At 36.6% G+C, this 26,369-nt stretch overlaps 1 long non-coding RNA gene across 2 annotated transcripts in view; it reads right to left on the reverse strand.

The window, feature by feature from the left end:
• Positions 1-23,106: 23,106 nt before the first annotated feature.
• The window catches only part of LOC145516334 (uncharacterized), a 35,008-nt gene continuing 31,745 nt past the window's right edge, over positions 23,107-26,369 (reverse strand). For both annotated transcript variants that reach the window (XR_014061305.1, XR_014061306.1), the window contains one exon: positions 23,107-23,592. This is a non-coding gene — a long non-coding RNA (uncharacterized LOC145516334). The remainder of the gene's footprint in view (positions 23,593-26,369) is intronic.

Below are 26,369 nucleotides of genomic sequence, written 5' to 3' on the forward strand. Positions count from 1 at the left end.
TTGGTCTTAATATGATGATGCTTTCTGTATTAAAAAATATATTTATTTTATTATTTATTTATGATTCATTCACTCATTTATTCTGTCACATATGCTGTTATCTACTAATGCCAGTTCATGAGGAGAGACAAGGCTTCCATTCAAATGTAGACTGCTTTTAATTGGATGAAAGTGAAAGTGAAAGTCACTCAGTCGTATCCGACTCTTTGCAATCCCATGGAAGCCACAGTCCATGGAATTCTCAAGGACAGAATACCGGATTGGGTAGCTGTTCCCTTCTCCAGGGGATCTTCCCAACCCAGGGATAGAACCCAGGTCATCCACATTGCAGGCGGATTTTTACCAGCTGAGCCACAAGGGAAGCCCTTTTAATTGGATCAAATGAAATATAAAATATTGAGAAATGGAATATGAAGTAGTGGTCTGTAGAATAAACAAGGTAATAGACTAGGATTTTGACTGAGTGGCTACTTTTGAATAAGAGGTCAACTAAGAACCTCTGAGGAAGTGATTCAAATACAAGATGGTGCTGGCCATGAGGAGATCAGGGGAAATGCCTTATTGGCAGAAGGAATTGTTAAGGCAGAATTAAGCTTATATTTTTAAAGACTAGCAAAAAGGAGCCTTTAAAAACTGTGGGCCGGGGAAGATATTCAGTGGTAATATTAGTAAGGTAGCTGGGGCCAATTTAAGTAGAGATTGTTAGGTAAGAGTAAATGTTTAGAAATTATTCTAAATCCCATGGGAAATCACTGTCTATTTTTACTCTGATGTACAGCATGGTTGGACTGTATCTGCTGTGTAATCTTATTGTTCAAAGATGTCATCAAGTTTGATTTTCATCATAATATTTCAAGTATTACTTATTAGAATCACCTTTAGTATGCTGTGATATTTTCTCCTCTAGTTATGAATTACAATGATAATTTATGTATGTATAGAATATTATACTTCATGGAGATTTTCACATATAAATGTAATGTATGATCTTCATGGCTTCCCTGGTGGCTCAGACTGTAAAGAATCTGCCTGCAAGGCAGGAGACCTGGGTTCAATCCCTGGGTAGGGACGATTCCCTGGAGAAGACAATGGCAACCCAATCCAGTATTCTTGCCTGGAGAAGTCCATGGACAGAGGAGCCTGGTGGGCTACAGTGCATGGGGTCACAAAGAATCGGACACGACTGAGCAACTAACATACATACACACAGTCGTAAAGAACCTGCCTGCCAATGCAGGGGACTTAAGAGACTTGGTGGCTTATTCTGTCAAGAATCCACCTACAATGCGGGAGACCTGGGTTCAATCCCTGGGTCAGGAAGATCCCCTGGAGGAGGGTAAGACAACCCACTCAATTGTTCTTTCCTGGAAAATCCCAAGGACAGAGGAACCTGGTGGACTGCAGTCTATGGGGTCACAGAGTCGGGCATGACTGAGTGACTGACACTTCTTTGAATGCTAATGGATAAGAGGTAAATTCACCTGGCAGTTCAAATTTGACTTTGATGGTCCCATCAGTTGACAGGGAGCACCAGCAACGTCAGTACTACTAGGAGTGCCTTAGAGAAGAACGCACAAAATGGGGCTCGACTTGGAGAAAATGACCAAGCTAAATGAATTAGGCTACAATAGAATTTCTCCCCTATTAACATTTGTTACTACTTTTTGATCTTTTTTCCCTTTTCTTACCTTATTCACAGGACACAAGAGGAAAATACATTGAAAAAATACCTAATGATGCTTCTTGTCTACTTTTATTAGAAGGCACAGAGATATCTAATTGTCAACAAGTTTCTAGAATATTCTAATGTAAGATAATCTCAATTCATCAACATATCCTTACTCGATGAATGCAAATAACTTTCTCTTTTTTTTAAATTTACCTTTACTTGGAATATTGAGTGACATTTAATTTTTCTTTCAAGTTAAATAGAGTTGATGTTTAATAAATGTAATCAAATTTTCTCCTAATTTAATTATGCCATTTATTTATGGCAATCATACTTAAAGAAAATGAAGAAACTGTTGTTCTGGTAATCACAGGATATTAATTTTGGGATATTACAAAAAACATGCCTCTGGGCATACAGAGCACACATGTCCTGGCTCTCCTGCAGCAGAGCTTTCGAGAGTCAGTATTATATTGTTATCTGTTTCCTGTACTCTCACTTTGCTCACTGCCTGTTTACTCTCAGATCCAGGCCTCTATTAACCAACTAATTTCTTACCAGTTAACCAATGACAGTTATTGGAAAAAATGTAAATTAGAGCATGGGGGATTCACCCAAACTCTTTTTCTGCTTCAGGGATGTTTCTGGAAGTAGCCAGATCTCATCTGCGGTTCTTATTTTCACTGGAAGCCCTGGATCCAAGGCCTGTGTTCCTCCACCTCCTCCAATAACTGAGAGCAGCTTCCTGCTTTGTTTATTACTAAATTGCCTCACCATCTGCTCTTTTTAAGCTTTCAGCTTTTTAACTGCTTTGTAGCTACTTCACTCGATTGAAATATCTGATGTGGGCTGTTTTTTCTGACTGATACACTGACTTACTACCTAATTCCCCTAGAGTTAATATCTTTGTATCTGGCATGTAACAATGGTAAAATCATATTGATTTGGAATATTTATATTTCAGACAAAATATGCTTGCAATAATTTGACAAAAATTCCACAACTTAAACTCACAGCACAGAATTTTCAAGTTAAAATAAACATAAAATTGCCTGAGCTTTTAATGACAGCTGGAAATTGGTGTCTTTATGTTGTTCTTCAAGAATCTAAGTCTGTTTGCATTTGCATTGTTTGAAAAATCGAGACTGCTGCATTAACTATCATTTTTTTAAGTGCTCTGTTTTGTATTCTTCAGCAGGTAAAGGAGGTTGCATTCAATGTCCTTAGAAGAATAAAAACACGTCTACTGAATATGAAGGAAGATTACCTTCTTGAAGATCAATGCAAGCTGAATTTCTTTTCTATGGGCCAAACAATCCCATCTTTCAGGGAATTATGGGCCTGCTATTCATCACAGGGCTTCACCATCAATGACATAAAGAGGACCCTAACCTGAACCTTCAGGAGAGGCTAAACTACAGTCACTTATTCTGATCAATAAGGTAGGAAGTTATGCAGAAATCTTTAAACTTGTAGGGCAAAATTCTTTGATGCTTTAAATAATAACCTTCCCATTTTTAAAAAATCATCTGATAAATATGCTTTTCTTAGGAAAAATTGAGAGCTTGCATTTATTTAGTATATATTGGTTATGCATTGGATATTATTATAAACATGGCAATGCACCTTTATATTTAAACATCTCAAAATCCCTAAGAGGTAAGGACAATTACTACCCAAGTTACAGATGGGAAACTGAAGCACGCAGTTAAGCAGCATGCTCAGGTTCGCTGAGATGGCAAGTGGCAGGCTGACCCCAGAGACCATGCTTTCAACTTCTCCAGTGTCCTTCCTCTCGATGTTCTGGTAAGTTGTTCACAGTCACAACCGAGGCTGGAAAAATTCAGGTCATGCTAAACACCAGGAAACCAAGCGTTCAATATATACAAATTCAAGTCATTAAGTTGAACCCATGAAACGAATATAATTTATGTGTCAATTACACTGTAATATAAGTAGGCTGCTGCTGCTGTGCTGCTCAGTCACTTCAGTCCTGTCCGACTCTTTGCAACCCCCTGGGCTGCAGCCCGCCAGGCTCCTCTGTCCATGGGGATTCTCCAGGCAAGAATGCGGGAGTGGCTTGCCACGCCCTTCTCCAGGGGATCTTCCCAACCCAGGGATCGAACCTGAGTCTCCTTCAATGCAGGCAGATTCTTTACTTCTGAGCCACAGAGGAAGCCCTAATATAAGTATATATAAGTATTTTATATAATATAACTATTTTGTCCTAGAGACTGGTGAATATGAGTTGCATCAGCTCATATACAAAAAGTCATGCTTCCCAAAGTATCTACTTAAAATATTCACATTCTCCTCTCCTATAAATAATAATAAATGCTCCTTTTGACAGTCTTTACCTTAAAAACTCTTGTCAACTGTCTGTATATATTAAAGTATTAATTTCAAAGTGAAAACTACGAATTTCAGGAAAAGAACAATATTTGTGCTTATGTGCATACACAAGCTGCTCAGTTGTGTCTGACTCTTTGCAACCCCATGGACTATAGGCCGCTAGGCTCTTCTGTCCATGGAATTCTCCAGACCAGAATACTAGAGTAGATTGCTGTTCCCTTCTCAAGGAGCTCTTCCCAACCCAGGGATCGAACTTGAGTTTTTTGCACTGCAGGCAAATTCTTTATGATCTGAGCCACCAGAGAAATGTGAACCTACTTCAAAACCAAAGCAGCTGTAGATAACTTCAAAGTGCTGAAGGTTTTTTATATTTCCTTTGAGACTGCCATTATTTCAGGTAAAATAAAAATATGTGTTCCTTATAAGCCTTGGGGCTGTGACACATTTTGTCCTACCTGGAGTACATGGGGTCAAGATGGGATAATTAATTACCCAGTAGCAGTGATTCAACCTCCATCACTAGGAGTCAGCCTTTTCATACTGTTCATGAGCTGGAATCAAGATTGCCGGGAGAAATATCAATAACCATAGATATGCAAATAACACCACACTTACAGCCAAAAGCGAAAAAGAACTAAAGAGGCTCTTGATGAAAGTGAAAGAGGAGAGTGAAAAATGGCTTAAAACTCAACATTCAGAAAACTAAGATCTTGGCATCTTGTCCCATCACTTCATGGCAAATAGATGGGGAAACAATGGAAACAGAGACAGATTCATTTTGGGGGGCTCCAAAAATCACTGCAGATGGTGACTGCAGCCATGAAATTAAAAGACACTTGCTCCATGGGAGAAAAGTTATGACCAACCTAGACAGCATGTTAAAAAGCAGAGACATTACTTTACCAACAAAGGTGCGTTTAGTCAAAGCTGTGGCTTTTCCAGTAGTCATGTATGGATGCGAGAGTTAGACTATAAACAAAGCTGACCGATGAAGAATTGATGCTTTTGAACTGTGGTGTTGGAGAAGACTCTTGAGAGTCCCTTGGACTGAAAGGAGATCCAACCAGTCCAACCTAAAGGAAATCAGTCCTGACTATTCATTGGAAAGACTGATGCTGAAGCTGAAACTACAAATCTTTGGCCACCTGCTGCGAAGAACTGACTCATTTGAAAAGACCCTGATGATGGGAATGATTGAAGGCAGGAGGAGAAGGGGATGGCAGAGGATGAGATTGTTGGATGGCATCACTGACTCAATGGACATGAGTTTGATAAAGCTCTGGAAGTTGGTGATGGACAGGGAAGCCTGGCGTACTGCAGTCCATGGGGTCACAAAGAGTTGGACACGACTGAGTGACTGAACTGAACTGACATGAGGTTCTCAAGTCAAGAATACTAAGGTGGTTTTCTATTCCCTTCTCTAGTGGACTACATTTTGTCAGAACTCTCCACCATGACCCATCCATCTTGGGTGGCCCTACATGACATGGCTCATTGTTCCATTGAGTTAGACAAGGCTGTGGTCCAAGTGATCAGTTTGGTTAGTTTTCTATCATTGTGGTTTTCGCTCTGCTTGCTCTCACCAAAAGGTGTGGGAAATTGAGCCATAGTTCTGTTACTTTCACCTTGCTAATCTACACCTCAAGAATTGATGCTTTTGTTGTGTTGAGGAAGACTCTTGAGAGTCCCTGGGACTGCTAGGAGATCAAACCAGTCAATCCTAAAGGAAATCGGTCCTGAATATTCATTGTAAGCATTGATACTGAATCTCCAATAATTTGGCCACCTGATATGAAGAACTGACTCATTGGAAAAGACTCTGATGCTGGGAAGGAATGAAGGCAGGAGGAGAAGGGGATGACAGAGGATGAGATGGTTGGATGGCATCACTGACTCGATGAACATGAATTTGAACAAGTTCCAGGAGTTTGGTGATGGACAGGAAGGCCTGGTGTGCTGCAGTCCATGGGATCACAAAGAATTGAACGTGACTGAGCAGCTGAACTGAACTGAACTGAACACCTTAATAAAAAACGAAAGTGTTAAGACTAATTTGAGAGTTGCTTCAATTTTCAGTGCCTCACTTATTATGAGTAAGCTATCTTGGTGATGGTTTAATTGCTATGTCGTATCCCACTCTTGCAACCCCATGGACATAGCCCTCCAGGCTCCTCTATCCTTGGGATTTCCTAGGCAAAGATACTGGAATGGGTAGCTATTTCCTTCTCCTTGCAAGGAAGTCTCCTGCCTTACAAGTGGATTCTTTGTAATCTGATGAATACCAGATTCACTTGGAGTACTTTTTCTTTTACAGTTTCCTGTTCATCTTCTTTGGTTTACAGGATTCCTTGGTTTTATGGAATTAAAATGCCGGAGTGTCAGGTCAAGGAATCTGCATTTTTAAAGCACTCATTATACATTGTCAAGGTTTAGAACCATGTAGTGCACTTTGAGGTCCTTGAAGGGAGAAACTGTGTGTTAACACTGGCCTCGGTAGAGATAGTTCTCCATAAATGTGTGTTGAATATAGGAAGTTAGCATCAGGATATATTCAAGGATTTGGCATCATATCAGATCAGGCAAGGGGGTAACTGTCTTCAGGAAACCATCTCAACTCTAGCAACGGGGATCCATTCGAAAGCCTCACATGGAGATAATTCTAGCATCTGGGATAATTTGTCGGCTCTCCCTAGGGCATAGTGAAGAAGCCATCAGGGCTGGAATAATTTCCATCACCTATAAGTGAATTAGAATTACCAATGGAGCTGATATCAGTGGATAAGGAGACAGATGAATGCAACCCACAGAAAGCAGAAGAATAGACAGAAAAGATGACCATAGGTCAAGGCAAGAAGAGCCTACATATCAGGAGATACCAAGAGCCGAGGTCCCCAGGGACTGGCCATGCACCAAATTTCAAACCTGTGAACTCTGCTTCTGAGCTCATCTAAGCTCTGTGCCTGTGGTGAAAACCTCTTCCAACTTCACTCCATTGAGTTCCACAGGTGACCAGAAAATCAGAAATAGCTCCCAGTCAGCTGAGATGGTGAGAGACAATGCAGGAGATTTGGAATATTTATAATATTAGACAAAAGATAGACTTGACCTCAGTAACCTTCATTAAACAATCTTCTGAATTTATCAGCAGTCTTTCAAATACAAGCCGAATGTTCTAATGATTCTTTTTATTTGATTCTGTCTCTGAGTTACATAAACTTGTTTAAAGAAAGGTGTCAGCTGTGGGTCATAGAAGTGAAAAAAAAAGTTGCATTTCTCCAACATTCATTTTGTGATATTAAATAATAGAGTTTCAGTGGAATTTCAATTTTTCCCAGAAGGTCCAATATATTTATTTATATATTACACACATTAGTAAGAATAGATGTAAATTGAGCTTCCTAATACACAGGCCTATAAAATTGAGTGCCTTAATACAGAAAAAGTACAAAAGTGTAAGAAAAATACTGGTTTCAAAACTGGCAAATGGTGCTTTTTTATCATCTCAATTTGCATTATGTAGATTAACCTAAAATTCCTGCATTTTCCAAATTATAACATAAACTAAGAATTAGATTATCAGAAATGACAGCAGGGATAATAATGATCCTACTACAGTTTATTGTATATGAGAAACATTTGGCTATTTTTAAAGACTTTGCCCATGACAGTGATGATCTTAAATCTAGCTGAAGTAAGGTAACACTATTTCTAACTGGAAGGAAAGCTGTACTTTCTTACTGTTATTGGAGTATTTATTTGTTGGCTTCTGAATTTGGAACATTTATTTAGAATATTATCATCTGAAGATTCAGTCTGAGGTCACTGATATGATTAATTGACCTTCAATATTAGAGTCCAGGGGGATGCTCTCTGTCTCCTCGTGTTCATCTCCTGACTCATCTAGTAATACTGCATTTTCTCATATCAGCTTTTTCTCTTTGTCATTGTACATAAAATATTTAAAATTCTGAATTCTCAATAATGTTCAATACATTATAAAAAATAGATTACAAAGATGTTTCCAATTTGTTTAATACCTTCTTGAAAGAAGATGTAATACTTTGGGTAACATAATAAAAAACTGAAAGGTAATAATGTATTTTAATATTTTATCTTCCCTGTAGCTATTACACCCTGCTAAAGCTTACTTATTATTTTAATTTTTGGTAACTTGGTTAGAAATAATTATGAATAATGAGTTATAATGAAAAGAATTAAATACAGAAAAACAATGTCACTGATAACCCATAGTGTGTACATACATAAAAATAATGGAGTTATAGTTTATATTGTATTTTTAAGATAAAATGATTTTCTAATTAAGTAATTTTTACAATTTTTCTTTTAATTGCTCTGACAAAGAATGAAAGCCTTTAAACAATAATACACACAATTATTTGTAACTGCTTAAAAAAACTATTTGCAAATTGGTGCCAATGGACCCTGTTGTGTACAGAGAATTAATAGGGTCATCACGAACTCCAGCTTCAACATTATCCTCATGTTTATACAGCTTTTTGAGGCTACTCTTGATTAGATTTGGGAAATAAATATCTTTCTTCCCTCCTGAATCATGATTTAATACACCACCAATTTTTGACTGTTGCATAGTTGTAGCCTAGTTCAGTTCAGTTCAGTTCAGTTGCTCAGTCATGTCCAACTCTTTGTGACCCCATTGACTGTCACACACACAGCCCTCCCTGTCTATGATTGTCTCCTGGAGTTTGCTCAAGTTCATGATTGCATCAGTGATGCCATCCATCCATCTCACCCCCATCTCCTTCTGCCTTCAATCTTTCCTAGCATCAGAGTCTTTTCTAATGAGTCAGTTTTTTGCATCAGGAGGCCAAAGTAGCTAGATGTAAATTCTGATTCCTGCAATATGGATCCAAAAGAACATTTTTTTTTCCTGTTCTGTAGAAAAGTCAGCAAGAAAAGTAGAATTCTTAGATTTTCATATATGAAGTCCTAAAGAACACAATTGTACTAAGGGAAAACAATAAAGTAGACCCACTTGTCTTATCCTTCATCCAGTGATTCATAATAATTTTGCCCCTGAGTGATGAGGAAAACCAAAAATCTTAAAAGCACAAAATCCCAAATGGTTTTGCAAGTTTTCATTATAAATTCCTACAAACTTGGTTAGTATAAAACACCTGAAATCCAAAATTTAGTTGAAAATGTGCCAAGTAATACTGATAAATGCCTGGTAGAAATAAAAAGTAAAATTCTCTGCAGAAACTCAGTTTGAAACCTGGTTCAAAGAATTCCCATGGAAAACTTCTATGAATATACTAAGTGAACAATCACAAAACACAAAAGATAAAAAGTAAATGGTATTATTCAGAACCAGCAGATAAAGTAGAAAATAGAATGAGGCCCATAACAAATCATATATTGTAATTACTAAATGAAATAAAATCATATAAAATACTTAAAAATAAAACTAATTGAAAGTATGTTTATGGCAAGACCTATATAAAATAAGTGGATTTAAAAGGAAACTCAAGAGAAAGAAAGAAATCAGTAATTGTACAAGTTTAATAGATTAGGAACATCTGAAGATGATCTTAATGAGTTTAAAGATAAATCTAAAGAAATTATACAGAATACAATACAATGGGATAAAATGTTTTAAAAAATCACGAAAATTGAAGGTTAAAGTAAGAAATATAGCATATCTAACCAATGTTCTCAAACAAATGGATAGTGGGGAAGAGGCAAAGTTAGAAGAAGTGACTGAGAATTTTCCATAACTGATTATATAAACCAACATACACACTTTGGAAAACCCAAGAATAGCAGGCAGGACAAGTAAACAGAATACTTCTCCTAAATATATGTCAAGTAAAATTTGGATCAGCACTGAGAGAACTAAAGTCTTAAAGCGTCTATCACCAGGAGACAGACTATTTTCAAAGGCATAAGTATTATCCTGGCAGCTGAACCACACAACGAATGATTTCTCAACAACAAAAACGAACAGTGAGAAAAAAGTCATACTGTGCTTAGAGGGGGGAGAAAGCAGAACTCAGAGCTGTATATCAACTGAAAATATCTAACACAAATGGAAACAATATAAACACATTTTCAGACATAAAAAAAAGCTTTAAGTGTTTACCACCACAAGACCCTCTCTCAGTTCGGTTCAGTCACTCAGTCATATATGACTCTTTACAACCCCATGCACTGCAGCATGCCAGGCTTTCCTCTCCATCACCAACTCCCAAAGCTTGCTCAAGCTCATGTCCATTGAGTCAGTGATGCCATCCAACCAGCTTATCCTCTGTCGTTCCCTTCTTCTTCCACCTTCAATCTTTCCCAACATTAGGGTCTTTTCCAGTGAGTCATTTCATCACATCAGGTGAACAAAGTATTGGAGTTTCAGTTTCAGCATCAATCCTTCCAATGAACATTCAGAACTGATCTCCTTTAGGATGGACTGGTTGGATCTCCTTGCTGTCCAAGGGACTCTCAAGAGTCTTCTCCAACACCACAGTTCAAAAGCATCAATTCTTTGGTGCTCAGCTTTCTTTATAGTCCAACTCTCACATCCATACATGACTACTGGAAAAACAATAGCTTTGACTAGATGGGTTTTGTTGGCAAAACAACGTCTCTGCTTTTTAATATGCTCTCTAGGTTGGTCATAACTTTTCTTCCAAGGAGCAAGCATCTTTTAATTTCATGGCTGCAGTCTAATCTATTGTGATTTTGGAGCCCAAAAAAATGAAGTCTGTCACTGTTTGCATTGTTTCCCCATCTATTGCCATGAAGTGATGGGGCTGGATGTCATGATCTTAGTTTTCTAAATGTTGAGTTTTAAGCCAACTTTTTCACTCTCTTCTTTCACTTTCATCAAGAGGCTCTTTAGTTCTTCGTTTTCTGCTGTAAGTGTGGTGTCATCTAAATATCTGAGGTTATTGATATTTCTCCATGCATTCTTGATGCCAACTTGTGCTTCATCAAGTCCAACATTTCTCATGATGTACTCTGCATTTAAGTTAAATAAGCAGGGTGACAATATACAGAGTTGATATACTCCTTTCCCAATTTGGAAACTGTCAGCTGTTCCATATATAGATCTAACTGTTGCTTCTTGATCTGCATGCATATTTCTCAGGAGGCAGGGAAGATGGTTTGATATCCCCATCTCTCTAAGAATTTTCCACAGTTTGTTGTGATCTACACAGTCAAAGGCCTTATTATAGTCAATGAAGCAGAAGTAGATGTTTTTCTGAAATTCTCTTGATTTTTCCATGATCCAACAGATGTTGGCAATTTGATCTCTGGCTCCTCTGCCTTTTGTAAATCCAGCTTGAACATCTGGAAGTTCTTGGTTCACGTACCATTGAAGTCTAGGTTGGAGAATTTTTAGTATTACTTTGCTAGCGGGTGAGATGAGTGGAATTGTGCTATAGTTTTAACATTCTTTAGCACTTCATTTCCTTTGGATTGGAATGAAAGCTAATCTTTTCCAGTCCTGTGGCCACTGCTAAGTTTTCCAAATTTGCTGGTATATTGAGTGTGTCACTTTAAGAATATCATCTTTTAGGATTTGAAATAGCTCAGCTGTAATTCCATCACTTCCACTAGCTTTGGTCTTGGTGATGCTTCCTAAGGCCCGCTTGACTTCACAGTCCAAGCTGTATGGCTCTAGGTAAGTGATCACACCATCATGGTTAAAAAATTCAAACAAACCAGTATACAAGCCAGATATGTTAAATAAACATACACCTTAAGCCAATGTGAGAACTGACCACATCCTAGGAGTTAAAAGCAGATCTCAGATATTTTTAAGGAGTAAAATGTTCTGTGATTACAATACATCTAGCTTAAAAAACAAAAAGAAAAAAGAACTAGGGAAATAATGTGTTTTAAAATCCAGGAAAAAATAAGCCAATGATCAATAACTCCTGGGTCAAATACAGAATTACGGTGCGATTAGAAAATTTTTGGACATCAATGCCAAAATTGCTCTTGTGAAAACCTGTAGCATGCAGCTAAAGTGATACTTAGATGGAAATTTATTGCCTTAAATTATTAAACTAGAGAAGAAGAAATGGTGAAAATTGATGATCAAAGCATCTACCTCCAGGTGTTATGAGGAAATAGTAGCAAAATGAATCCAAATAAATCAGAACCACTTGTGTAGAAATAAGACATGTGTGTATGTTAACATTTAAGGTTTTCTAACATAGGTCTCTATGATTCACATTTGTGAACCTGAGCAGATCAACCCAAGAAATTGTCCTATTTCAGTCACTATTCAATACTCTTGTTTCAGACAATGTAGAGCTAAATAAAAGTTTAATGAAATAGGAAACAAGATGGAAATTGAATCATATTTAACTCTGACAATACTAAACCAATTAGAGTTATAATCTCCACTGGATTCCACTCACCAGTTTAGTACAAGTTTTTCTGGATGCAAAGTGATCTAAACCATGAAGGACCAAACAGTGTAGATTTTGAGATTTTCAGATACCAGGACCCAAGGAAAGACATAACAGACTGATATTCTCAACTGTAAAGCTTGGATAATGATAGGGATCCTACCTTATTAACTTGGAGATTAATTGGGACAAACTATATATAATTCCTAATAAATGTCAGGCACACTAATATACTACTTCATGATAAGATGCTTTAATTTGCTACACTGGATGAAAAATAGTCAATTAGCAGTTTCTCATTCCAGTTCTAGTTATTTTGCTTTTCTTTTCATGTATTCCATTTTAACTTTTAAATATTTCTTATATTTCAGCTATAATCAAAGTTTTTATATTTATTCTTAATAAATAATTCATTCTATAAGAGGGTGTGAGACAGACTGGGATCTAGGACCCTTTGCTGCAATGCTGCAGTTCTTGCACCTGGACACATCTCTCCTCCAACAATAGGACACAAAGAAACTATGTGGAACTAAAAATAACTGGGTGCATGCTGCAATTGGGTTAAATTCTGGACAAAGATACCAGAAAACCCAACAGCCATTTTTGAAGAGCATAGAGCAAAAACAGGGTGTTGGAAGCAAAAGCAGTATACTGAGCACGCCTCCTGCACTCAACACCACTAGAGGGGTGGGCAAAACACCTAAACCACCCCTCTGGTTCAACCCCTGTACACACCCTTACCCTCACCCCATATAAGGAACATGCTTGCCTTCCCCACCTCCAAGAATCAAGGAAGCAAGTAAGGGAAACTGCTGTTTGTTCTTGTTCCCCCTTGCTGCAGCAGGGGTCCCTATTAAACCTTGCCTGAATTTCTTCTCTGGCATCTGTGCTATATGCTGTACTCATTCATTTCAGTCATGTCCGATTCTTTGTGACCCCATAGACTGTAGCCTGTCAGGGTTACATGGAATTTCCCAGGCAAGAATGCTGGAGTGGGTTGCCATGCCCTCCTCCAGGGGATCTTCCTCACCCAGAGATCAAACCCACATGTTCTACATCTCCTGCACTGTAGGTGGATTCTTTACCCACTGAGCCACCTGGGAAGCCTTAGCCAATTTCTGTGGATTGGGGAAAGCCAAGAACCCTGGTCAGTATTAGCTGGGTTGATACATCATTAACCTCTTAGGGCCAGTAATTTAACTTTTTTTTTTTTCTCATTATAGTAATCATACCTGAGTTCACATTCCTTTAGAGCAAGTTTTGTAACCTAATGAGCTCTACAAGTCTGTTGTTCAGTTGCTTAGTCATGTTCGACTCTTTGCGACACCATGGACACACAGGCTTCCCTGTCATTCACTATTTCACGGAATTTGCTCCAACTCATGTCAGTTGAGTCAGTGATGCCATCCAACCATCCCATCCTCTGTAGTCCCCCTCTCCTCCTGCCTTCAATCTTTTCCAGCATCAGGGTCTTTTCCAATGAGTTGACTCTTCATATCAAGTGGCCAAAGTATTGGAGTTTCAGCTTTAGCATCAGTGGTACAAGACTACTTCCATTTTAAACTTCTTTTAAATCTTAAATAATACTTTGAGATTATTCTTCCTTGACTGATGAGAATGTAATTTTATTCCTCATGCTATTCTGAATTGCATACATCAATGAGGCATTATTAAATATGTTATACCTTGATTGCTATCTTCATTTTCAGGGGCTCTGGTTGTTTCTTTAAATCAACAAAGATTATTCTTCTGCTCATGACAGGAAAATATTTCACAAGTGCTTGTAAACAAATTGCAATATAATATTGAATTGGGAAAATATTCATGCAGATTTTAATAGAAAATGTTGAGAAGAACTACTCATTTTTCTAGCAAAGTGGCTTTATACAGAAAGTCAGAATGAGATGCTTCATCTTTTACATGAACAAGGTTATTATTTTGTGGATAACTATGAAATATGGTGTGACTCTCCATTCTTACTGCTTCTTTTTCTAATGTTTAGTTCTCAGAATTGATGTAAAAGTGTAATTTGATGTCTCTTCGAATAACCTCACAACCACACTCTGATCCTTAACACTCATGGAAGCAGTTTGCCCAGTACATATCAGATCTTTATTCTTCCCATGATGATGGCTCCAATTTAAAATTCTTCCCCCAATTTTCCCCTATGTATAAACTGGCCCACAGTTGTCATGGCTGTTTTCTTTTGTTGCGTGGATGAGTGTTCAGTCATTCAGTCATGTCTGACTCTTTGAAACCCCATGGACTATAACCCGCCAGGCTCCTCTGTCCATGGAATTTTTCCAGGCAAGAATACTGGAGTGAGTTGCCATTTCCTACTCCAAGGGATATTACCAACCCAGGGATTGAAGATGCATCTCTTGACTCTTCTGTATTGGAAGGCAAAATCTTTACCACTACTACCACCTGGGAAGCCTGTTTTTCTATTGTTAAGCCTGCCTAAAGATTTGACTAACAGTACTTTAGCCTTTTCATGTTATGATTCAAGACATTACTTTTATATCATACCTAAGTTGACACATTATGTTGACCCACAATGTTTTTCTTTTTTTGTTGCTGTTGTTCAGGTATAATTTATATACAATAAAATTCATCCCTTGTAGAAAATCATTCTGTGAGTTAAAAATGTATCAATTGTATAATCACTATACTACAAATCAAAGTAAAGAACAGTTCCAACAACCAAACATTTTCCCTAGCCTGATATTTGCACAATACTCATCTCCCATCTCTTGGCAACCAGTGATCTGTTATATGTCCTGACAATTCTGTATTAGCAAGAATGTCAAGTAAGTGGAAAAACATTAGGTAGCCTTTCAAATCTGTCTTCTTTCCATAAGCATAATGCATTTGTGCTTCATTCAGGTTGTTGGTTTATCAATAGCCCATTTCTTCTCATTGCTGAGTACTGTTTCACAATGGAATTACCTGTTTGTTAATTTTCAAGCTGAATGTCATTCAGACTTTTTTGGATGTGTAACAGTTACAAATAAAGCCACTATAAACATTCTCATATAGATTATTTTGTAGAAACTTATACTGTCAGTCTACTTGGAAAAAGTACGTGTATGTTTAAGTGCTTCTTTTTCAGTAAAATGTTTATTTTAAATCAATTCTATATTAGCAGAAACACTGCAAAGAAAGTATAGGGTTTCCACATGCCTCAAACTCAGTTTCCCCTGGCATTAATATCTTTAGTCAGGTACATGTGTTGCAATTAATGAATGCAATATTGACATCTTATAGTTATGTATTTATTTATGTTTTTGTTACAGGATCCCATTCAGGATACACATTGTGGTTAGTTTGCCTGATTTCTTAAGCTCCTTTTAACTGAGACAGTTTCTCAGACTCTCCTTGCTTTTAACGATATTGACAACTTTGAGGAGTAATGGATAGATATGTAGACGGTCTTTCAATTGGGATAGGTCTGATGCTTTTCCCCAAGATTAAACTAGGAAATACATGACTTACTGGAAGAAGACCACAGCAGTAAGTTTCTGTTTTCATCATACCATAGAAAGGACACATACAATTAACATACTTTATCATAAGTGTAATAGACACAATGTTTTTCTCTAATACATTTACTTGATTACATTTTTCAGAAAACTAACATTTTATAATCTTTAAGAAAAATAAATCAATTTATGAATGCTTTGTTAATATGGAATTATAACATTATGTCTTAAATTGTAGCTCTTGAAAGTTTTAGTTTTTGTTTGCTGCCAATAATGAAATTTGATCTTCTGTTTCCTATTTATAGACACTATATCAGCTAAGATCATTTGACTCAACTCTTACAAGTGTTGAAGATACTTAAACTAGCACTAATAACTTAACTTTTCTGAGACTCCATTTTCAATATGCTAAATTTAGTTACTTTGGTTAGGAAATGTAAACAGTCACTTTAGTATTTAGCACTTATGAGTGTATAGTGAAAAAGTGGTTGAGAAAATGCCAGGTAAATTATTTAGCACTGTAAAAAAAAAAAGTTATAATTATTTTCACCAAAAATTTTGAAACTCACAGACTTAATTGCATATAAGATATGCATTAGAGTGACTATATATAATATTTGATAGATTTAAAATCCCTATGGACTATGTTTGGGTTTATACATTTCTCCAAGTTACTTTTCCAGTATAATGATTTGACAGATTTGATGCACCTGGCACTTGCTGTTTACTTCAAAAAGAAATGAAAAACAAATATCCTGTTGCAAGGATACTGAGAATCTGCAGCCTATAGGTAGGAGGGAACCCACAAAGGTTTGTTGTCACAGAGGGTAGGAGATGGGTGTATCAGTTAAAGAGTTAGCCAGCCAACACTGTCAAAAAAGGGAGAGAGTTCTGGTGAGAAATATGGGAAGGATGCTGTTGCTGCTGTTTAGTCGCTCAGTTGTGTCCAACTCTTGCGACCCCATGGATTGTAGCCCACCAGGTTCCTATGCCCATGGGATTCTCCAGGCAAGAATATTGGAGTAGGTTGCCATTTCATTCTCCAGGGTATCTTCCTGACTCAGTGATCAAACACACGTCTTCTGCATTACAGGCAGATTCTTGACTGCTGAGCCACCAGGGAAGCCCTGGTACTAAATTAGAGAAGTTCCTCTAAAGTGTAGGCCAGGCATCCTACAGCAGTGGAGAGAGAGGAGTGAACAGGGAATGACAGCTGAAGGCCATGCTTTTAAGTACAGGCCTGTGAAAGTAACATTTTCTTCTCCTTTTCTGTCTTCCCCTTGCTCTCACCTTCTACTTCTTCTCCTTCTCCTCCTACTCCTTTTTCTTGGAAATCAACAACCACAGTGCATCTCTCATGTCCTTTGACAAATTCACTCGGTACTAACTTTCTGGTCATATGTTGCTGAAGATAGGTATTGTCGAACATTTAAATTCTCCTGGGCCAAAGGGCATAAGTTCATACTGTTGGTGGTTTAAGTAGTCACCTTTACTTTTCTTGTTGCCTACTTTTTATGAAAAGCTATTTGATTTGACAATTTCTTCCCTTCAAAATGGATTTCCAACACCCTAGGCAATGTTCTTAAGACTATAAACAGCATTAAAGAGGTGGTTGAACCCTGTTGACTCTTATATGCTAAGCCGTTGAATTTATCCTTCAAGCCTATTTAGGAAATGCATATAAAAGTAACAATGTCTGTGGATGAGCAAGATCTTAGTTTATTCAAGGCCTCCAAAGCTGGAACTAGAAAGTAAAATGTAAAATTACTGAAGCAAGATGAATTTGGGTGATAATAAAATGAGATAGATCTATTCACAGCATTTGAAGCTAAATCAGAACTCACAATTCTCTGCGTAGACAGCCCTGCATGCTTATTGACCTGTCCATTTTGATGCATATTCTATTATTTTCAAATGGACTAAAAGAAGATTATCTGCTCTCAAAAATGTTATTACAATCTTTGGTATTTTCATTTATGAAAGAAAAAAAAATTGCTACTGAAAGCATCTGTCTAGTCCTTAACTGCTTATAGGAAAATAAAGCAAAGCCAAAGATTTGAGGGCTAAAATTGCCAAAGTACAATTTCCAGAAGAAATGTTATTTCTAACTTTTTTTTTTTACTTTATTGAAATCATATTGGGAATGTTTTACAAATAGGATTTGTGGCTCCCAGGTGGCACTAGTGGTAAAGAACCCACCTGCCAATGCAGGAGGCATAAGAGATGCGAGTTTGATCTCTGGGTTGGGAACATCCCCTGGAGGAGGGCATGGTAACCTACTCTACTATTCTTACCTGGAGAATCTCATGGACAGAGGAGCCTGGTGGGCTACAGTCCAGGGTGTTGCAAAGAGTCAGACAGGACTGAAGCAATGTAGCATACATGAGTAGATAAATATTGAGTGGTACTTTGGTGTGACTGTGATGAGGTCGGCTACTGGGTAGACTCTGATGACAAGGCCAAATTTGGTTTTGTGAACATTTCCCCTTGATAGAAGCTTAAGGTTCACACATAGCAAAAATGTTGTGAGAGTGTTCAAAATTTTATCTTACACAACAATCTAAGTCAAACAAAGATATTTTGTGTGACATAGTGAGACTAAATATTGCTTTTAATATTTAAAGAATTGTTGGTCAAACAAGAGGTAGAGAATCCAGGATGCTTCTTCACTTGTTTACTTTAAGCTTCCTAATTCTGAACCTTCTGTAAATCATTTTTGTGTCTATTGGCAGAAAGACTGCTGGTTTTCCAACATCAAGATTAAAAATCACAGCACCAATACCATCAAAAGTTACTGTATGTTGCTTTTATCTGTGATTATGATGTTTTTGTTTTTGTGGGACAATGCAAATCAGCATGCCTCAGGGAGGAATGGAGGGAAGTGAAATAAGTTTAAAAGAGTCAAAAGGAACTCTTAAATTTTGGACCTGATAAGCATTTTAATTTTTCTCCCGGGATGATTCTCTGAGTCAATTAGTAATATTTTAAATGGTTCAGAAGAGATTTTTAAGTTTCTCATTTGATTTCCTTTCAGAGATTTACCACAGAACTTAGATTTGCCTAGTATTTAAGTTTACTGATGACTGGATTGATAACTTTCTCTAGAAATTGAGTTATACAATTTTCCTAGTGATCATTATATTTGTTTCTAATCCAAAATATCACAGTCACAGGTAAATAGGGCCATATTTTTTTCTTCCAATTTTGCAGTGTACAAAAATGTACCTTTCACTACCTTGTGCCTCAATGACAAGTAAACAGAAAAAATAAAAATGGACAAAAACATTAAATGAGGAGAGAAAATTACCTGGTCTTTCTGCAAAATGAAGTTAAATCCTCCAATCATACCAAATAATTTGATTCACTAAAAGTATCATTGTGCTCTGGTTTTATATACATTTTCTTTTCACCATTAGAAGCTTTCTTTCTTTTTTTTAAATCACTACCAGTCATTGTTTCCCACATTGTCTTTTCTAAACACTGAAGAGTCTGTAATTCATTACCGTTTTCTTCTGAAATGATTATGGTTTCTTATAATTCATTTATAATCAAATATAATGGAGTATTGATATTGACTATTATGTATTACTTCCTATATTTTACAAATACTAAAACATTTTAAGAACTTTTAAGAACACAAAATGTCAGAAAACAAAAGACTTCAAAACATAAATTTCATCCGACTGTCATGCAAGTAGAATGAACTTGGAAATCAAAATATTGAGGAAGCACTGTTTATTTCAATATTATGACTTTCCAAGTATGTTGACCCTGCCTTAGAATAAACGTAATACTTCTAGTCTGCTCTCTGCATTACATGTAATGTTCTCAGCATCCAGAGAGGAAGAAACAAGATTTTCATTAATTAGTTAACTTCGTAAACATCAAAACAAGTCTCAGGCAGAAAGAAGAAGCGCAACTTAACGATAGATTTGGTGATGTGAGAGCAGAGTTGAGTAGGATCCCAACAATCATCACACCAAAGTGAGGTATCAACATAAACGTAATATATTTAGGCTTATCGTAGTATTTATCAGCATATAGTTTTAATGAGACAGCTTCAACCAGCGAGGGTTCTGATAGCTATAATGCTGTGAAAATTTTGCCTCTCATTTTTAAGTCTATATTACAATATTATGAACCATTTCTAGTGACTTATATTTTGTGCATTTGTGTTTGTTGTGATTTTTGTTTCAGTGTGCTCAGTCATATCTGACTCTCTGTGACCCCATGGTCATAGCCCGCCAGGCTCCTCTGTGCATGGAATTTTCCAGGCAAGAATACTGGAGTGCGTTGCCATTTCCTACTCCAGGAGATCTTCCTGACCCAGGGATCAAACCCCCATCTCTTGTGTCTCTTGCATTCAGGCATTCTTTACTACTAGTGCCACCTGGGAAACCCTGTGAGTTTATGAGAGTTTATGTTTTTGATTTTTAAAATATTTATGCTTGTAATCTCTGCAGTATATAAATTTGCACATCTGCTAACACCTTTCAATAAAGGAGCAGATTTATGCTTTTCTCTAATTATGGTCTCTTTTTCATGTTTCAGCTTTTTTTAGATATGTAAGAATGGCTAGATTATGGACACTGAAATGTCATCAAAATGGAAATTAAGAGGAGGATCAAATTATTTTGATACAAAAGATTTTATAATACTCCATGGAGATAGAGATAGTCACAGATAATGAATCCAATACTGGATCTGAATAATATATAGCCTTCAGTTGAAATGAAAAGTCATGGAACGAGAAATAAATACTTCCATAGGAACTGCAAAGGAGCCAGTGGTTACCAGAGGTAAACCTTTTGCATAGTCAGGATGTGTGATTTTATGATGGAAATGTTTTACTCATCCTATCTGCTGTAACTCCTGTTTATTCCGAAAGCAACTTTAAAGGAGTATATCCGATTCCCCAAAGTACCAAATCAATGTGGTATAAGGCTTAATAATAAGTCTTTCATTAAACTTTCAGGCTTCCCTTGGTGGCTCAGATGGTAAAGAATCTGCCAGCAATGCAAGAGATCTGGGTTCAATTAATGGGTCAGGAGGATCCCTTGGAGAAGTACATGGAAACCCACTCTGGTATTCTTGCCTGGAGAATTCCATGGACAGAGGAGTCTGGTGGGCTACAGTCCACGGGGTCGCAAAGAGTCTGACAGGACAGAATGACTTTCACTTCACTTTCACTTGGACTTACTATGCATTTGTGTCTTATTATAACCTAAATGTCAGTCAAAATTTGAGTATTTCTTCTCTTTTTTAAAAAAACTGTCTTCCACACCTGTGACCAGACTGCTATGTTTGTCAGAAACAATAAAAGAAACTCTCCTAACCACTGGGAACAGATCTATCCACAGGACCACGGGGAATCCTACTCAGGCAGCAGGTGCTCTGTGTAAATCGATCTGGTCCTACAACCCATGTCCAACAAGTTCTCCTGAAAGTGATGCTTATGTCGTTTATTTGCAAACATGTTTCTTTTGTTGGATTATAAAATCACAGCACCATATTTCCTGTTCAAAATTTCCCATCAAAGTTATAGAGGCTATGAATTTGCAACTACAAACTCCAAGCACTGAAGGCTATTGATCTTGGTTGAATATTCATTCTCTCTCAGAAGTGAATATTTCCTCTCACACTACAAAAAAAATAGAGAGAGAGATTTCTATCAAAGAAATGGAGCTGAAGGTTTTATCTCTTCCTAGCAGGATGTTTGATCCTGACCCAAGAATCTGTTGAGATCAAAATAAATTCAACTTTTTTTGAATGTGTATTCCAAATCCTATTTGAAATTCAAATGAACTTCATTCTAGGTAGAATTTGAATATGTTGAAATTGGCCTGATTGATTAATATTTGCATTTGAATAGAATGGAGAGAAATTGGTAGATTGGTTTCCTTGATAAAAGGGAGTGCAGCGGAAGACACAAGAAGGTCATTGGCAAATTACTAATAATTATCATTTCATGTAATTTGGCTAAAAGAAGAGAAAAGCAAATTAAAATTTGAATATTTTGTGCCTTTTCAATTTTTGTTCTAAATGTTTACAAAAGTGTTTTTTTTTTTAACATATTTTTGCACTCATAGCTTGGAAAAGGAAAACAAAAAAGAACTCAAAGCTGAAAGGAAAGTAATGTTGTATTTTATTTAAAGTATACATCCTTTTGGGAATTTATTTAAGGAGAATTTTATGTATGCAGGTCCATTTTAAAACATATCTTTTGGTGGTAATATAGGTTAATAAGATATATTCATTACAAATGTCAACATGCGAATTTATTTTAAACATGTAATAGAGTATATCACAGCACTGTATTGTGTGTTTTTTAAATTCCAAAGTTAAGATTAAAAAAAAAAAAAACAACTAGATCACTCAAAAATAAACAACTAAAAATATGGCACTATTAAGAATGTATAATCATTTAAATTTCCAAATTATTATTTTAAAGTCTTACTTCTTTAATCTCTAGGTTTATTCACTACTGACAGTCAAATGCTTTACAAATGGTAACAGATGGATTGAAAATAGTGTTTGATTGTATGCTTTTATGTATGTTAGTCAGTTTTTAGAGTTGAAATAAAACCTTACTGCAGATGACTTCCCTTGCTTGGAATTCAAGCATTAGCTTTCTTTTAAAAACAAGATGCTAAAGAAGCTAATAAATTATTCAAAATTTAAAGGTCAAATTTCTTTGGAAACTATATTTTAAAAAGAAACTACATTTATTTTTTTCAAGTTAGATTTTTTTTTAATATTTATTTATTTTTAATTGATTGATGATTGGTTTACAATATTGGTTTGATTTCTGTCATACATCAACATGAATTAGCCATAGGTGTACATATGTCCCCTCCCTCTTGAACCTCCCTCCCAAGTCCTGCCCATTCCCACCCCTCTAGATTATTGTGAACCCCAGTTTGAGTTCCCTGAGTCTTAGAGCAAATTTCCATTGGCTATCTATTTACATATGTTAGTGTATATGCATCCATGCTACTCTCACCCTCTCCTTCTTCTCCCTGGCACTTGTCCATAAGTCTGTTCTCTGTGTCTGCACCTCCGCTGCTGCTCTGCAAACAGATTCATCAGTAACATCCTAGATTCCATATATATACATTAAAATACTAAATTTATTAAAATTTAAAATGTCTAAAAGGTTGCTAACTTTCAAAGTACATATACTGAAATGCAATAAAGCTAAATACAATTTAAACTTTAGAAATAAAAGGTTTATTCTTCAACGGAAATCATATTAGAATTTGGCTTGCTAATTAAATTGTTGTTGCTCAGAAACTAAGTCCAATTTACAGACACTTTACCACTCCTTGAACTGCAGCATGTTAGGCTTCTCTGTCCTTCACTGTCTCCTGGAGTTTGCGCAAATTCATGTCCATTGAGTCACTGATGTCATCCAATCATCTCATCCTCTGTCACCCATTCTCCTTTTGCCTTCAATCTTTCCCAGCATCAGAGTCTTTTCCAATGAACCGATTTCACATCAGGTGACCTAAGTATTGGAGCATTAGTACTTTCAGTGAATATTCAGGATTAATTTCTTTTAGGATTGACTGGTTTGATTTCCATGCAGTCCAAGGGACTCTCAAGAGTCTTCTCCAGCACCACAGGTCAAAAGCATCAATTCTTCAGCACTCAGCCTTCTTTATTGTCCACCTCTTATGTCTGTATATGACTACTGGAAAAAAAACATGGTTAATTAAATAAGTCAGTTAAAATCGTGATGATACTAAGGATAGCTAACATGCATTCAGTGATATTTATGTGCTAAAGAACTTGCCATATATTTTCCCCTTTATTCCTTATGACTCCGAGAGATGTGTACTATTCCTAATCTATTTTATAGACGAGGAACTGAGTGATGGGAAAGCTAAATAACTTGACTAAAGTCACATAGAAGTAACACATTCAATCAAACATCATCTCACTATTCTTTAATTTACAGTATATGTACCTGAGTTAAACATTTTATCTTAAATAATGTTCATTTATAAGCATAATGTAAGATCAAAGCTCTTTCTTTTAATATGAGTCTATTTGAGTTTTACTGTGAGTGTTTCTTATTTTTCACACAACTTGCAGAAATAACTGCAGTGCTTCATTATTATTATCTGCTATTTTAAAGAAAATTAATGAGCAGTTGGCTTCCCTGGTGGTTCAGAGGTTAAGATTCACCTGCCAATGCCAGAGATGCAGAAGATGTGGGTTTGATCCCTGAGTTGGGAAGTTCCCCTGGAGGAGAGTATGGCCGCCCACTTGAGTATTCTTGATGGGAAAGCACCATGGACAGAGGAGCCTGGTGAGCTACAGTCCATGGGGATGCAGAGTCTGACAGGACTGAGCAACTGAGCACACACAGTGAGAAGTTAAAATCTCTTACTTTGATTTTAGTGCTTTTTCCTTAGAGTTATTTATTTATTTTACCTAACACAACTGGGTTGTATGCTTTTTCAAATTGATTAGACCTTATCAAGGTACTTCAAAATGGTCCTGTTTTGATAACTATACCTCATTTTTTCACTCCTATTTAATATATATCTTAAAATTAGTTTACATGATGTAATGCCAATAAAAGAACCATTTAATGAGCACTAAATATCCTTGTATTTGTTACAACCTCCTCAGAAGTTTGTATGGTGCTATGTGATTAGCCCTGGACAGTGATTTTCAGGAGAAATTGTGTAGACACCTGTGGGAAGCCTAGAAGCTCTATTTGTTCTCCACATTTTCTCTTTCCTTGCCTCAAGAGTATGAAAGGCACTTGTTGAAAAGACAACACAAATGACATGATGGCAACTCGTGCTATCTTGGTGGAATCTAGATTTTTGATGGAGTAGAGCTGACTGAAGTGTCGTAGGACATGTAGTTGACCTTGAATAAGTTAGCAAAAGACTTTTGTGTTAAGATTTTGGGCTTCCCCAATGGCTCAGCAGTAATGAATCTGCCTGCAGTGCATGAAACACAGGAGACACGGGTTTGATCTCTGGACTGGAAAGATACCCTGGAGGAGGAAATGGCGACCCGCTCCAGGATTCTTGCCTGAAACATCTCATGGGCAGAGGAGCTTGGTGGGCTACAGTCCACAGGGTCGCAAAGAGTTGGACACAACTGAATACACATGCACTAGGATTTTAGGGTTGTTTCCACAAAAACTGCCCAGCTCACCATGTGTGATATAGGAAGATGAGAAGCTGATAGAGTTAACTTGATAGAGTTAACTTTTGTTAACCATATTAGTTCACCTGGTGGGAATACATGTATGTCATCACACTTCACAGTAGCCCATTAAAAGAAAATTCTTAGCCTACCCAAGCACTAGACATCATGTTTTGTAGAAGGAATGAGCTATATTGATTAGAAAAGTTCTGTTGTATGCCTGAGTGTGTCCATTAATTTAAATGGCTTTCCCAAATTCATAGATTTACAACATTTAGTCTATTTAACCGAGTATTTTAAACATATTCAATTGAGTTTCTTGGGATAAACCTCCCACATACTTTGCAAATGAATTCTCCTTACTCACTTGGTATAATAAACTTTTGAATTATGGTTTGCCACACAGTGAGAAAAAATATTTTAAGCAGCAAGAGGTGAATAAAGGAATCCTACTATTTAAAATCTAACTCAGCTGTGTGAGATTTTGATGACTGTTTGGAAAGCCCTAATAGTTTTATTATATCCCTTACAGCAATGAATTATGTACTAAGAATGAATAAAGGCAACAATAACACATTTTAATAAACTATATTAATTAACTTATGCTGAATGTTAACTAATCTCTTATTCTGGCAGCACGTTTTATCAGCCAGAGGGCAGTAGAATATAAAGTGAACACAGCCTGCCTCCATCACTAGAGTTTACTCGGAGAAGACAGGCAGTGACTCACAGGCCATGTTAGCACATTAATTTCTAAATTGAAATTATTCAAGCAGAGTAAGCTCTCATTTATTTATTTAAGGGGTGTTTCTCACCTTAATACAATTTAATGTATGATCAGTAAAAGTGGAATTACAACTGCCATATATCAAAAGTCTCTGGAGAGATCTAGTGTATTAATGTGCATTATAATTCAGCACAATTTAGCTCATGGCATTCAGGCACTATAGTTGAATACCTGTTGATTAATGTTTGCTGTGGAAATGGTAGTGTGTGAGTTACGACTTGGGAAAAGAATGAGTGTTGCTCATTGACTGTACAAGTGGAGTAAATAATAATTCCATCTAATAACTCATCAAAATGATGAGTAATTCCATGGAGACTTTGCCTGTGAAAGTTAATTACCATTGAATGCAAAAGTAGGTGCCAAGTTATAAAGACAAAGATGTTAAAATTCTTAGATTTCTCCATTCTTTTCATATTTTAGTATCCGTGGTAAGTTTTACTTTCTCTGTGTTATGTATTTGTTCCTCTTGTGTTCTTTCAATCTCACTGTATTATGCAGTCATTAGCAATGTA

Source organism: Giraffa tippelskirchi, chromosome 8, assembly GCF_054371585.1.
Source record: "Giraffa tippelskirchi isolate mGirTip1 chromosome 8, T2T-mGirTip1v1.2.pri, whole genome shotgun sequence".
Lineage (NCBI taxonomy): Eukaryota > Metazoa > Chordata > Mammalia > Artiodactyla > Giraffidae > Giraffa > Giraffa tippelskirchi.